This window comes from Canis lupus, chromosome 12, assembly GCF_011100685.1.
Source record: "Canis lupus familiaris isolate Mischka breed German Shepherd chromosome 12, alternate assembly UU_Cfam_GSD_1.0, whole genome shotgun sequence".
Classification (NCBI taxonomy): Eukaryota; Metazoa; Chordata; class Mammalia; order Carnivora; family Canidae; genus Canis; species Canis lupus.
In genome coordinates, this window is record NC_049233.1 from 35,167,307 (window position 1) to 35,182,198 (window position 14,892).

The window sequence follows — 14,892 nt, forward strand, 5'->3', positions numbered from 1 at the left end:
TGTGTGTGTGTCTCTCATGAATAAATAAATAAATCTTTAAAAAAAACACATAAATTATAGCAGATACAAGATTATCCCTAGAACAACATCCTGTTCACTCCATTAGAAACTTCCGTGCTTTCTTGAGAAGGAAAATAGCCTCCCAGGAATCTTATACAAACTGCAGACCTATAATCAGCACACGTCTGGGGAAGGTCTTCCTTGCCATCCAACATGATTGCTGGGTTAAAAGATGGAGAATGGCTGAGAAGACCACCCTTCTAAACTTCCATAGAGGTTCTCTTCTTAACTGACCAGTTGAGGAAAAAGTATGACTATACTGAGAATCATCAGATCCTGTATGTTTGGGATCAAATGACATTTTAACTCTTCTATCATCTGACTGCATTGCTATTTACCAGGCTCATTCATGGTGTCAGCTCATTTTAGAAGTACAACATCAACAGAAAATTTCAGGTGGGATTTTAATACCAAGACCTTTATAGGGGAAAATTTCAGTAGCTGAGTTAACTAAAATGACTGTCTGAGAAGATTGATAAATTGTATTTTAGTGCGCTTTGTAGAAGGCTCAAGGTAAGAAGATGTTTAGTGAAAGCTTTAAATTCATGAAAAGTTAACAACAATCCAAAAAATCAGCCCAATTTTTTACATTCTTATACAAAACTCACATAATATTTGAGGTTTTTTTATCCAAACTTCAGTCCCTCTGAAAAAAATTTCACTTGGTTTAACCTAAAAAGAAAAAAAATGCTATTTTAGGTCTTTTTTTAAAAAAAAACTTCTAAAAAGCAAGTACCAAATATTGTGATACCAGTTTTTCAAATAAAATATTCTCCAAGAATTAATAACAAATTTCAAAGTTTTACCAGTAGGCAGTATTATAAATTCTATAGCTAAGAATTATTTTGTGTTTCATACATATGGAGGGAAAGTATTGTGGACTGTTTTTTGATGTAGTCAATAAGCTCTGTATTACATCATAGTACATCACTATTAGGGGAATGTTCAACTAAGTTGTTAAATTCTTTCCATATTAGAAATTATAGAATAATTTAAAACATTAAAATTATAGAATAATTCATAATAAATGTGATATTATTTTCTTGGGTGCTCTTCTTAATTTGTATGCATTGTCCTAGATTGTTCTTTCAGAGGAAAGCCAGTATTCACAAACTAATGCCTTTTTGATGACATGCATTATGAAGGTGAGAGTGAGGCAGATCAAGGAGAAAATACTAAAATCTGTGTAGCAATGCGACATGTTTCTCAGATAAAATGTAGGAGCCAACTGCAGTCACCAGTTTCATGCAGCTCAAGGGAAATAAAGGTGGGCATTCCTGAATTATTGGTCAAGCTCAAGGAAATATGGATTTCTTTTTTTAATGAGTATATAAAAAGGTTTAAGAAACAATTTTTTGCAAGTGATAAAAAAAATATTAAGTTCTTGGAATGTTGCAATAAATAGCTAAGGTTCACGTAGAGAAAGATGTGTTTTTGAATTTCAAGGAACAAAAACTCTTTGTTTTATTTCACTCTCTGTGGAAATACTTTAAGACTCAGCCCCAGGTCTGTGTGTAGCAATCAGATAAGTTTGGCTGTTGTTCTCCCATGTCCTCAGCACGTGACTGTAAAACATTGTAAAATGTAGAACATTGACAAACAGATTCTCATTGTCAAGAAGTATACATTATCCTAGACTTTGTTGCAATTAAAAAAAATGATGACTTTACAATGAGTCTCCATTTCATAAAGCTATACTTTTGTCAGATCCAAGTGAAAAATATTATTTATATTTATTATTATTAATAAATAATAATAATAGCCTTATTATCTCTTTAGAATCAGTCTTGATTATTTTAAAAAATATTTTACTAATCTTTCTCCTCCTCTCCATTCCTGTCATTCCTGAACTGTCCCAAGCCTGTTAACTCTCCTATTTAAACAGTCTCCTAACTGGAGTATTCTCCTCCACACCATTGTCTGCACAGTCACAAGAGTAGTCTGTTAGAGTGCAGATCTGTTTCTGTCACCCCTTTGGTAGAGCACCGCAATGGCTCCGCAGCCCAGTGGTCAGAGAACAAGCTCCAATCAGGGCAGATCACACTCCCTCTGCACAGAAGCAGCCATTTCTCCATTTACTCTCCCCTAAAACTTTGGACTCTACTCCAGCAAACCTGAACTACTTCCAGTGTCTTGCCCTTTGCATCCTCTGCCTTTGCCCACTCTGCCCCTTAAAGCCCGTCCTCTTACCTTTACTCTGATTTCTCCTTTAGACTCCACTGCTAAGTCACTTCCTCTAGATGTGGGTTGGGTGGCCTTTGTAAGCCCATGGCCTGGGCCTGTCCCCTTTACTTCACTTCCATGTTGCTTTGTAATTATTTGTTAAGTGTCTGCCTTCCCCAGTAAATTAACTTGTTGGGGGTAAGAACAATGTCATAACAATCCAACAAAACCAAAGGGCTGAAAATGTCTAGTTAAACTATTTCTTAAAAAATATTTTATTTGGCGAGAACCAAGGTACACAGACTTAGATTCTTGCAAAGAAGCATTTGCAAAGAAGCCAGTTCAGTCTATAAACTAGCAAGTTCAGGCAGTTTAGATATATGTCAGCATTTTTAAATATTCTTTCATTTGGTCTGATTTTTTAGAGCATTTCTGTATTTATCCATTTCTGCTTGTAATATGTGTTTTTTCAGCTAAATTGCAAGAATGTACATGGCCTTGCAAAGGAAGTAATTACCCAGGATGAGGACATTTGATATATTTGCTGTTCTTGTGAAACTTATAAAACTACTCATTCAAAGAGATTTTCTCTTAAAATAAAGTTTTACAATAGGGCAAATTCAATAAATGGTTTACTTGTGGCTGCTTTTAAATACCAATATTTTGTACTTCATTTTTGTGTGCCTTAGAAAATATGGTTAAGCCATACTTTTCTATAAAAATAAAGCTAAATCTTACCTTACTTCTCTCTGAATGTTGATAGCTGCACATAAGGTGTTGTGTTTTTAAATTTTATTAATAGCTTCTATTCTAGCCTTGAGCTTCACATTTTTAGATATGTCTTCATTATCATAATTAGGTTTGGGGGAAGATCATTTCCTATTTTCTTCCTTTTTTTAAATGTATGCAACACAAATCTAGAAAAAATATTTGTCTTTATATTTAGGAATGATAGTGAAATCCTGTTAAATTTATCAAAAAGACTGCTTTTTAATATCCATAAAGACCAAACTGAAATATTTGCAAGTCCTATTTAAGCCTTTAAATGCATTAACAACATGCATGTTCTTTTTATGTCTTTGTAAATTGCCCTGTTTCTCATTTGTCAGAGATTATCCAGTGAGAACCCTGTAGGGATGTCTGCAAGAGGTGCTTAATAAATTCCTTTAGGCAACTACAATAATGACTTTCTTTGCTTCATATGATATATTAGTATTTTTCCAAAACATAAAAATCACATATAGAATGATATATGCCAATATCAACTTTATGATATAAGGGACTCTTTCCTAGTAAGATGGGTGCATAAATATGTGTTTAAGTTTTCCATGCATTTTATGCTTGCTTTTTTAAAAGGTCGTCTTGGTTTTTCTGGAAAATAATTGTTGCATGTGGTGGAAAATTTATTTCCATTCATTTAAAACAAATTATTTGCTTAGGATTACAATTTCTGTAATTAGGAGTTTTTTCAAACCTGGAATGCTCTTATTTGATCTTTTTCTATCTCTAACTTCTGGCTCTATTCCGTTACGTATCTCTTGATTTGTGAAATGTGCTATTTACTTCTCTTTTTTTCCCCTCTACCCCATTAGGTTCATTAAATATAAACATTACTTACAGGGAAGGTATTACAGTTTAAGATTTTATTATGTCTCCTCAGTTCAGAAACAGAGAGACCAGTGCCTACATAGTAGCCTAGCCCAGCCTTGAAGTTATTTCTGACTTAAGTCTTTCTTGATGTGTTTGCTTCAAATAAACTGAATTAGTCAGCATTTATCCAGTAACTTCTGTTGTTTTCTGCCTCTCTGCCTTTGCTCAATCTATTTCTCCCACCTGATACGATTTCCTGTTTTTGAGCCCAAATCCCATTCACACCAGTTCCCTTCACCACATACATGGTGACTTTCTTAATACTTGCATCCTGCGTGTGTCCTAAATAAACTACTTACTACCTTTAATTTAGATGACTGAGTTGTGAAGACAGATGTCCTGGATCAGTAGAATTCACTGCATGCCTATCATCAGTAAGGTTAAACAGCAGAAGCTAAAGCTAGAGTATGTCTTCATATTGAATCCATTTACTACTTTTGTCAGTGTTTAGTAAGTATGAAAAGACATCCTTTGCCAAGATATAGATGGTAGAATAGCCTCCATAGATTAAAGGAAATACTAGCTGCTTCTCTGTAGAGACTTTGTATTTTATGAGTTAAGAAAATTTAAGTAGAAATAGGTTGAAATGTTGAAGTGCCTTTAATTGTGCAACTATTCTTAAAAATATGCCTAATTTTTTTACTGTCAAAGTATTTTAAAAATAAAGCATAGCCAATAAGATAAATGAAAATTTGTAAAGCTTAATATCTCCTCCTGTAGAAGTTTGTGTCCCTTTAAAAAATTAAGTGGAGGGAGGGGGAGATTTTCAAAGCAATTCTCAGTCCTAATTATTGGCACAAAAAGAGCTGTCAGATTTTTTACTTTAGTTACTTCCCTTTGAGAGCTCATTTGTTACATTGTTACAATGGTTTTTTTGTATTTTTTTTGTTGTTCAGTTTGCCAACATATAGTATAATGCCCAGTGCTCATCCCATCAAGTGCCCCTCTCAATGCCCATCACCCAGTTACCCCATCCCCAGCCCACCTCCCCTTCCACTACCCCTTGTTCATTTCCCAGAGTTAGGAGTCTCTCATGTTTTGTCACCCTCTCTGATTTTTTCCAATCATTTTCTCTCCTTTCCCCTATGATCCCTTTCACTATTTTTTATATACCCCGTATGAATGAAACCATATGATGATTGTCCTTTTCCGATTGACTTACTTCACTCAGCATAATACCCTCCAGTTCCATCAATGTCAAAGCAGATGGTGGGTATTCGTCATTTCTAATGTATTGTTATAGCGTTGACAGCCTCAAATTCCCTGAAATAAATGATCAGAGGAAGAAGCTTAGTATAAGATAAAAAATGTTGGGATCCCTGGGTGGCGCAGCGGTTTGGCGCCTGCCTTTGGCCCAGGGCGCGATCCTGGAGACCCGGGATCGAATCCCACATCGGGCTCCCGGTGCATGGAGCCTGCTTCGAACCCTCTGCCTATGTCTCTGCCTCTCTCTCTCTCTCTGTGACTATCATAAATAAATTTAAAAAAAAAAAAAAGATAAAAAATGTTGTTCTTCTTGATACTGTTGTCTTAAAAAAGGATTTTTGTGTGTGAAAAGTTAAAGAAAAAATAACAAACTATTAAAATGAGGTATTACATTAGCATATATTCTTTTGAAAAGGTATTTGATAAGTACTGTTTAAAGAGCTTGGTTAATTTACTTTGAAACTTTCATTTACTGAGGTAGCAGAAATCAGAAATTAAACATTATAAAATTAAACTTGGTTAAAGTGCCACTGATAGTATAGTTATATTTTCTCTTTTTAGAATGAATTACTGAGTGGTTCAGAAAAGAAGCACCTTATTGGCCACTGTAAATCTGCCTATTATTATCTTTCCTTTTATTAAAGCAGGAGCATTAAGATATTCTGAGTATAAAATATGAAATGGAAAAGGTGTTTTCCATTTAAGTTTGAGAGATTCTGATAAAGTTAATATTCTATAAAATATCTTGTTTATGACTCAAATTTAAAAGATGTCTGTTCAAAGAATCAAAAAAAAGATTTATTTACTCATCCATTAGACATGTACTGGTTCTTCTCTTTGCCAGACTCTGTAATAGACACTCAGGATGGAGACATGAATTATAACTATCATTCCTTAGAGATTTGCAATACAAGGAGTATAAATAAATCTGTAACCAAATAAATATAGCAGAAATAATATGATGTAGATATGTGTATGGGGTATAGTGAAAGCACGAAGATAGTGATTGTACTTGCCCATGGCCTTGTGATGGGCTCTAAAGTATGCATTATATATGCTATAATATAGTCATATACTTGCATGTCTTTATAATTGCAAAAACTTGAGAACAAGTGTTAATGTGTATATATGTACATATTCATATTTTCAATTATGAATATCAGACTAAAATGGTTTCTTTCATATTTTTCCCATGCCCAAATCACTTCTAGATATTATACTAAGCAAATAATAAAGCACATCAACTCCCATTAAGCAGTAAATTCTTTATTCTAGCAAATTCCTACTGTGACACACTAAATTGGTTCATGATGGCCTTGAAAGTATCATAGTACTTTCCAAAAATATCTAAATTAAAACTAAGGCATAATTTAATCAAAAAGGTGAATGTAACTATTGCAAATGTTCATAAAAAGTACAGAATAGTTATTCTATAGTAACCCACACTATTAGTGATGATAAAGTATCATCTTTATCTGTTCCTTTCTTGTCAAAAGAACCACATGTATTAATTTTCTATGTACATTCATATTCATAAACACGAAGACACTCACACCAACATAATCATTCTGCCTGTATAATACTTAAAATATTTTAGGAGAAATATATTAATTGTTTCTTGGCGTCCATATCAGGGACAGAGATGTCTATGTAATGGTCATGTAAACTATGAGTGTGTGTGCATATGTGTATACCCACTTAGACATGTATACCACCTAGGGAATGGCAATTCAATTTCATAAGTGGTTTTTAAATTTTTATGTATATTCACAAAGCCTTATCTTCAATTATGGTCACATTGGGGGTTAAGGCTTCAACATATGAATTTGGGGGATGCAGTTCAGTCCCCAACAGAAGCCTCCTCTAATTCCCCATGTTAGGTTAGGCTCTCAGATATCTGTTCTTTTAATACGTGTATTTGTTACAAAGCACTTTGCATAGTTTGTAATAACCAAAGCTGTTTGCCATGTAAAAGATCTGGCCCCTTCCTATTTCTCTGATCTCATCTTCTACCACTCTTTCTCATACTGTATTTCCCTTGCTGATTCTCTAATATGTCAGACAATTCCTGACTGGAATTCTCTTCTCATGACTCATTCCCTCTCTTCATTCAGGTTTCTGTTAAAATATTTTCTGACCACTATGCCTATAAATTTATTACCCTAGCCTCAAAATCTTCTATGCCCTTATAGAACTTAAAACTTAATTTTTCTCCTAGTGCCACCTGCCATGATATCTACTGTCATCTATCTATCTATCTATCTATCTATCTATCTATCTATCTATCTATCATCTACTTTTATTTGCTTGTTGTCTTTTTGCCTCCCAGAATGTGAGCTTCCTAGGGTTTGGCACTGTTATCTTCCAAGTCTAGAATAGGTTCAGAATGCAGAAGCACTCAATACATGTTTTTTGAATGAATGAAAAAAAGTTTATTTGTATGATTATTTGATTTTAGTCTACTTGCCCTATGAGACTGTAATCCCCACCAAACAGGAAGAATGTGTGCTATGCTTACCAGTGATTGGGTACATAAGACTAGTGACTGGTACATGGTATGTTCTTAGTAAATATTTGCTGAATGAACGGGTAAAAAAATAAAAGCAAAAGTGTGCAAGTTTATAAAAAACATCTTGAAACAATTTGCAGAATATGAAGAGAAGCTGTGGCATTTCTAGCTATTTCACAATTCATTTTGATTTAGCAGGGGTGCACCCTCAGTTTAAACATGCTTTTCTGGGCCAAATCTCTGTTAGTGGCCATAAAACTGCCATCAGAGTACTATGAAAATTACAGGAAAAAGAGAAGAACAGTATTTTTATTTCTAGAAATATTTCCTTTCCAAGGACCAAGAGTAATCCCAGATTATTATTTATTTGGATGGTCTTTTAGTTTGCCAATGAATGGAATTCCAGGACTAAATTATTTGAATGTTTTGTATGGTTTGAAATAAAGGTCCTAAAAACAAGGCAGTAAAAGCATACATTTAGAATGACTCCTACTCTAAACCAAGTAATTTTCTCTATGCTTGTTTTATTTTTAGAGAATTTTAAAAGGCAGGAAAACTGATCAATACTATATTTAGATAATGTATTATTTTGGAATGTGCCAAAAATAGATGCAATAATAAAAACTATATATGCAGTATTTTCAATACCTTAGAGAATTGCATCCTTTCTCTTCCAAAATATCCTGGTAGGAACTCGATTACTTATGGGAAAGTACATGAGCCAAAAGAGAAACTATACTTTTGCTATTTTGATTTGTCCCTCCATCTAACAGAAAGTTTGAAAAAAGGGTATTTGTTTAATAAATTCAAATCTAATTTTTTTCTGCCTTTGCAATAGGGTAAAATTCCAAATAATTTCATGTATTTTAAGAAGTAATTAGGTGGTAAATGAAGTGGAGGAGTGAGAACCTAATCCAGTAGGAATAGGAAGACGTATGAAAATAGAAAGAGATACCAGGGTTCCATGCACACAGACAAAAGGCCATGTTAGGATTTAGTGAGAAGGTGACTGGCCATTTTCAGGCCACAGAGACATGCTTCAGGAAAAACAAAACCTGCCAACACCTTGATTTGGACATCCAGCCTCCAGAACTGTGAGAAAATAAATTTATATTATTTAAAGCACTCAGTTTGTATTGTTTTGTTATGGAAGCAATAGCAGACTGATAGAACTTCCCCAAGTAGATGCCTTTTGGGCTGAAAACTGAAGGATGTGTAGGAGTTAACTACTTGAAGCAGCATAAGGCAGCAGTATGTGCAAGGGCCCTACATTTGAAAAGTATATAGTGTGTTCGAGATTCTGAAAGCCTGTTGGCCAAAGCTCTGAGAGCAAAGAAGAATCGTACACAGAGAGATGAGAGAGGTTGAGAGAAGCCAAATCACACAAAGTCTGATAGGCTCTGTGAAGGATTTTGGCCTTTATCATAAAGGGACTGATATGATCAAAAAACATTTGGCATTTTAAACATCATCTGGCTATGAAAAATTGATTGGAGTAGGGAAAGAGTGAGTGTGGAGAGAAGCACTCTAAAGGTCTCAGAGATGAAGTAGACTGGACTGGAAAGTAGGCAAAAAAGATGGAGAAAAGTGAATTGATACTTGTGGGTAAAGTTGACAGGACAAGGATTACTCCCACATCTCTGGGTCTTGCAGATAGAAGGAAGATGATGCCACTCTTGAGATGGGGAACACTGAATTCATAATTTTATTTCCAAACCTAATCAGTTCCATTTTGAACATGTTGAATTTGAGATGCTTCTAAAATATCTAAGTGGAGAATGAGTAAGTGGATAAATCTGGAGCTCAGAGAACAGATGGAAGCTGGAGATATAAGCTTGGGGTTCACCAGCATATATATAGTAATTGAAACCTGCTATAGTTTTAATTCTCTAGAGACAGAGATTTTATTTGTTTTGTTCACTGATGTATCTCAGGTGCATGAAAAAATGCTGACGGATAATGGAGGCATTCAGTACATATTTTTTGAATGAATGAATGAATGAATGAATGGTCTAAGGAGAACATTTCAGGAAAAGAGAAATGGGTCTAGAAGGAAACCTTGAAGAATGGCAACATTCATAGGTTGAGTAGAACATACAGAGAAACAGCAAAGGAACACTCAGAGACAGGAAGAAAATCAGTCAAGTCTGAGGTACATGATGCCAGGGGGAAATAGTGTTTCAAGAAGAAAGGTGAGTTTATCCTCCGGAGTGAGGTGGCATGCAGCAGCAAGTCTACCTATGAAATAAACACTTCTGAATACTAGCAGCTAAAAAGGCTTTAAAATACTTGAATTTATTTATCACTGTTGTCAATCTTTGAATCAAAAATTTGATTGCTTATGTGCAAGATTTACCGCAGATAATAACAGTCTCTTAGAACCACATCTCTGACACATTCTCAGCATGGGCGTGTATATAATTACATCACCATTCTTTGCATTAAATTATGATCTTAACGACAGTTGCACATAATATATTCAAGTAATAGAATACCAATAGCTTTTCTTGACAAGTTCACTTGAAGTCTTCTCTCTGGATGAAAGCTCAACCACTTATTGCCTTATTGTCTCCTTCCCTCTCTCTTTTTATTTCACTCTGTGCTTCCCTATACTGCATAACAAAGACTTTACCAGCTTCATGCATAACTACATGATGAATCATAATTAAGATTTGAATAAATGATAAAAATAATTTTATTTCGCCACCTATGTACTATCCACAAAAAGATAGACTAATTAATTAAATTTTGTGACTATAATTTGTCTAATCCTAATTATTCTCATATAGATTCTCTGCCTTGCAGAAGAGCTATATGGAACTCTCTGGGGACATTTCTCATCTCATGAACATAGTTTTCTTATAGCTAAATTGGAGTCACAGACCTCAATTTAGAGATCAAGAATATTCAGCAGAAAATCCTACCTCTCCATTTCATCTGCATGGCATCTTCCTTGAGGTAGATAACCCACTTGACTATTAGATGTTATTATCTGTAACAGAATATATAATAAGGAGAAAAGTCATTAATTAGTCCTTGGTTTAGATCTCAACTGTAGATTGTAAATATTTAGTAAAGAATATTTCTTTCTCCCTGCTTTATTTTTCTTCAGTACACTTAACCTACTTGAAATTTTATTATATGTATATTACTTTATTTGGCTTCCAAAGGAAGATAATCCACACGAGAACAAAAACATTGTCTCTCTCGTGTTTGTTGCATCCTCACACTCAAAACTATGCCTAACATATTGTAGGAGCTCGGTAGTATTTACAGAATGAATAAATAAGTAGATGCCTAAAGCCTGTTGGTGGGAGATAGATCTAAAATGCTGATTGAGTTTGCAATTTAGTATGAAATGCAATTCCTGATATCAAGTCACCCTTTTGAAATCCAGGCAACATTTTGGCTTGTTAACATCTTTAACTGACTTCTCCTAAGTGTCAGCCCTGCATCTGATGGTTCCACATGAAGATCCAAAAGGTGCTTTGAACTCAAGGTATCCAAAACACCCTTCTTTTTTGTTTTCTACTCCCACTACAACTCCTTTTTTGTTTTCTACAACCCTCTTTTTTGTTTTCTACTCCTACTACTCACACCTACTTCTCCTCAAGGCCTTTCTTATCACCTTTTACATGTTCCTTTGAGTCAAAAACACCTCTCTCTCCTTCAGATATCCAACCAATCACCAAATTCTATGAATTCTGCCTTTACAATGTTTTTTATATCCACCTCCCAAACCATTTGGCCCTGTCCTGGTTCATCGGATAACTAACTCCCGTTTCCTGATAATTGCAATGCCTTCTAAGGACTTCTGGTGCCTCTAGTCTCTTTTTTGTCCAGACAATATTCCATATTCCATACAATCCACACCTAAGTCATGTGAACATTAATTAATCAATAAACAAAATTAATTAAGTTTTTTTTTTAGTGTTCTTTCTAGGCTCAAGAAATAGTCTAAGGCCAAATGGGGCTCTTTATCTCATAGAAAGTCGTAAAGACTAGATATACTCATGTCACTGTCCTTCTCAAAAATGTTCAAAGACTTACCATTTATAGTGTGTAAAACTTAATCCCTTAAGATGATATTCCCAAACCCTCTTCTTGCCTTTCTAGTTTTATCTCACATCCTTCCTAAACACAAACACTTTATCTGCTTCCTCTGTTGTTTCCAGAAGAGGTATGCACTTCTATCCTGAGTTGTCTTTCATCATCTCATCCCTCTAACTGGAATGATTTCCTCTTTCCCCTTACACATGTGATAAAATCCCATTCATTCTTAGATGCCTAACTCAAATGTCTGTTCACCTGTGAACCATTGTCCACTACCACAGGAAGAATTAAGTCTTTTTGATCAGAGACTTCATTTATTCCTCTGTAAGTGCACTTACTTCTGCTGTGGAGTAGGTTCTGAGCACCTTAAAGACACATGCTCTTGGTGAGTCCATCTTTTTACTTAAAGCTTCTTATTACTAAGCCTTAATTTCTCTACTTATTTGATATTTCAAGTTTATATGAAATTATATTCCTAAGGAGTTCCTAGGTTCCCTCCAATATGTTCTATAAAATGCGAGCCACAATTGTACAGTGCTAGAGTAAGTGCTGTGCTCTGTTTCTCTAAAGTTCTCAGTCTTTGAGCTGTAGCACAAGGAGCTTTGTACAGCCCATTTGGTAGGAAGGCTTACACCAACTTCAAAGTTCAAAATGGAAATGGATCCTCTACTAAACTGAACAGGACCCTCATATAACGTCCTATGCAATATAGTTGAATACTTTCCTTTTTTTCTCTGACATAGCTCAGAAGCAGTTGCCTTTGTACTTTATGCCTGATATTGTGTGATTACATAAAAATCATTTTTTTTCATAAATATGAGTAGTGTTAACCTTGGGTATTATTTGGTAGCTACTGTGATTTCACTAATGACCATCAATTCAGAGCTTAATTGTCAATTAATATATGCCAGAGTGCCATATACTGGCTAATTTCCGTCAGTTTCTAAATGATAACTGCTAATGTCAAGGCAGTTCAAAAATAGCAAAAACTTGATTTCCCCTTAATATCCTGAGAATCATATTCATGGGCACCAGGGAGTCTGGACAATAAATCTGATGGATTCTTGCCATAATATTTAGAATAAACAAATTAATGCTACAAACAGTTTTCTTACAGAAGATAATAAAGGAAATGGGCAAACAAAAAGAAATGTTTTTGAGGAAAAATAGAGCTTCTGTGAGCAGATGAATTGCTTTTGTAAATTAGATGGAACTTTTTAAATGTAGGCAAGATTTTTTTTAATTATACAGTTTAGCTAAATAATGTAGTATCTGTTCCTATCATTAAATAGTTGTCTTTCTATTGGGGCCAAAATTGATATTCAAGTATGTTTTATGACAGAGAAGTGTTTGCCAAATTATTTACTAGTAAATATTTCTTTAATTGGACTGAAGTGAGTGAGAGTGCGATTCATCCCTAAAGTGGCCAATTTCAAGCAGGGTGAGTGTGAAGATTAACTCCCATCTCTGTACCTACCAGTGAGATCATTAAAGAACACGTGTGATGCTTGTAGCACACGAACTAGCCTGTATAAGAGTATATTCACAGTACAATAAGGTTCTCCCAACCTGTCTCCACATTAGATTCCTTGAGGCTCTGGCTTTCTTTCACCTTTCAGATTTCAGGTGTTGATCACAGTTCTGGTCTTATACACTGCAGGCTTTCAATGAATGTTTGCCTTTTGATTATTACAAAGGCTTTCTTGATACAGAGGTTCAGATAATAACCTGAAGCATGGGATGAAATGGGTGATGAGTGGAAGAAGCCAATTCTAAATTTTGCTGAGATCAACTCCTGCCCTCACATAGTAGTGAGCCTCTTTGGTACCTCACTAAAATGTAAAGAGGTACCTCACTAAAATGTAAAGAGGATAGAGCCTCCTCCTGACTGAAGCCATGTACTGGCTTAATAGACTATGTAATTTATTTTTTGTGTTTTTGGTTTTTTTTAATAAAAATTGTATGTTTTTGTGCTCATTTCAGCAGCATACATACTAAAATTAGAATGATACAGAAAAGTTAGCATGCACAAGGTTGACATGCAAATTTGTGAAGCAATCTTTAGTTTTATAAGAAATATCGTTGATATGTAACAACTTTGTATGATGACAGAAGGTAACTAGATTTATCTTGGTGATCATTTTGTAATGTATACAAATTTGAATCACTATGCTGTACACCTGAAACTAGTATTATATATCATGTCAACTACACTTCAGTTTAAAAAAGAGATCTCATGAACAACAGGTGTTCAAGAGTTCCTTTCCTTAAGATATTGTGAATCAGATTTTGTGAAGTTGAGCCAAATAATTTCAGAGTACAGTACCTAACTTACTCCTCTCAGATAATCTACATAAAATACAATATTGCTAAACAAATTCTGGTTTTAGACTAAAAAGTGTATATTTAAGATGTATAACATGATGTTTTGATATACATATATCATAGTGAAATGAATACTATAATCAAGATAATTAATATATCCATCTCCTCACATAGTTACCTTTTCTGTGTGTGTAGTGAGAACACCTACAAATTTCCAGTATACAATGCTGTGTTGTTAATTTTAGGCACCATACTGTACATTAGATCTCTAGTACTTATTCATCCTGTGGAACTGCTTACTTTGAAATATAGACACACCCAAATTAAAAAAAGGGAAATCAATTATAAGATGACATTTATGAAATATTTTTAAAATAATATTTGGTTTTATGTAATCATATTTTAATGACAATTAGATAATCCAATAGTATGAAATTCTAGTGATATCTCATACTGAGTTCTTAAAAAGAGTAATTCTTTCACAGTATCTGAATACCCTCATAGAATGGAAATTTTTCAAGTCTTGAGAAATCTTGTATCTAAAAATAATTTTCCTCTGTAGCATATATTGATTGTAGCCAATCAATTGATTAGCTATATAAGATATGGTATGTGTGTGCAGTCATATGTTTTTATTCATTTATTACTTATGAATGAACTATCATAACTGTAGCATATATCAAATTCAGAAGTTCACAATTGGTATTTGTGGTATAATTACTTTTATATTGTTACATGTAAAATCATGAAAACATATTTGAGATTGTAATTGAGCACCTATTTTAAGTTAATAAGAACTCTTGTATAAAAAAAAAGAACTCTTGTACAGTTTAAGGATGAAATACAGTGAGAACATTTGTCTTGTAACATTAGAGTCCGCATCCAGAAACATTATGTGTATCATAGTGTTGCTATCTTAAACTTTA

General features: G+C 34.1%; 1 protein-coding gene, 1 long non-coding RNA gene and 1 pseudogene across 4 annotated transcripts in view; 2 read left to right on the forward strand and 1 right to left on the reverse strand.

Moving 5' to 3' along the window:
- The window catches only part of KCNQ5 (potassium voltage-gated channel subfamily Q member 5), a 505,347-nt gene that overhangs the window by 68,755 nt on the left and 421,700 nt on the right, over nt 1–14,892 (forward strand). The window lies entirely within an intron of this gene.
- Nucleotides 104–10,582, reverse strand: LOC119874196. Its single transcript, XR_005367914.1, has 3 exons — nt 10,513–10,582; nt 5,036–5,136; nt 104–732 (listed from the first exon to the last, which is right to left on the reverse strand). It is a non-coding gene; the product is annotated as an uncharacterized LOC119874196 (long non-coding RNA).
- Nucleotides 13,612–13,710, forward strand: LOC119874335 (annotated as a pseudogene).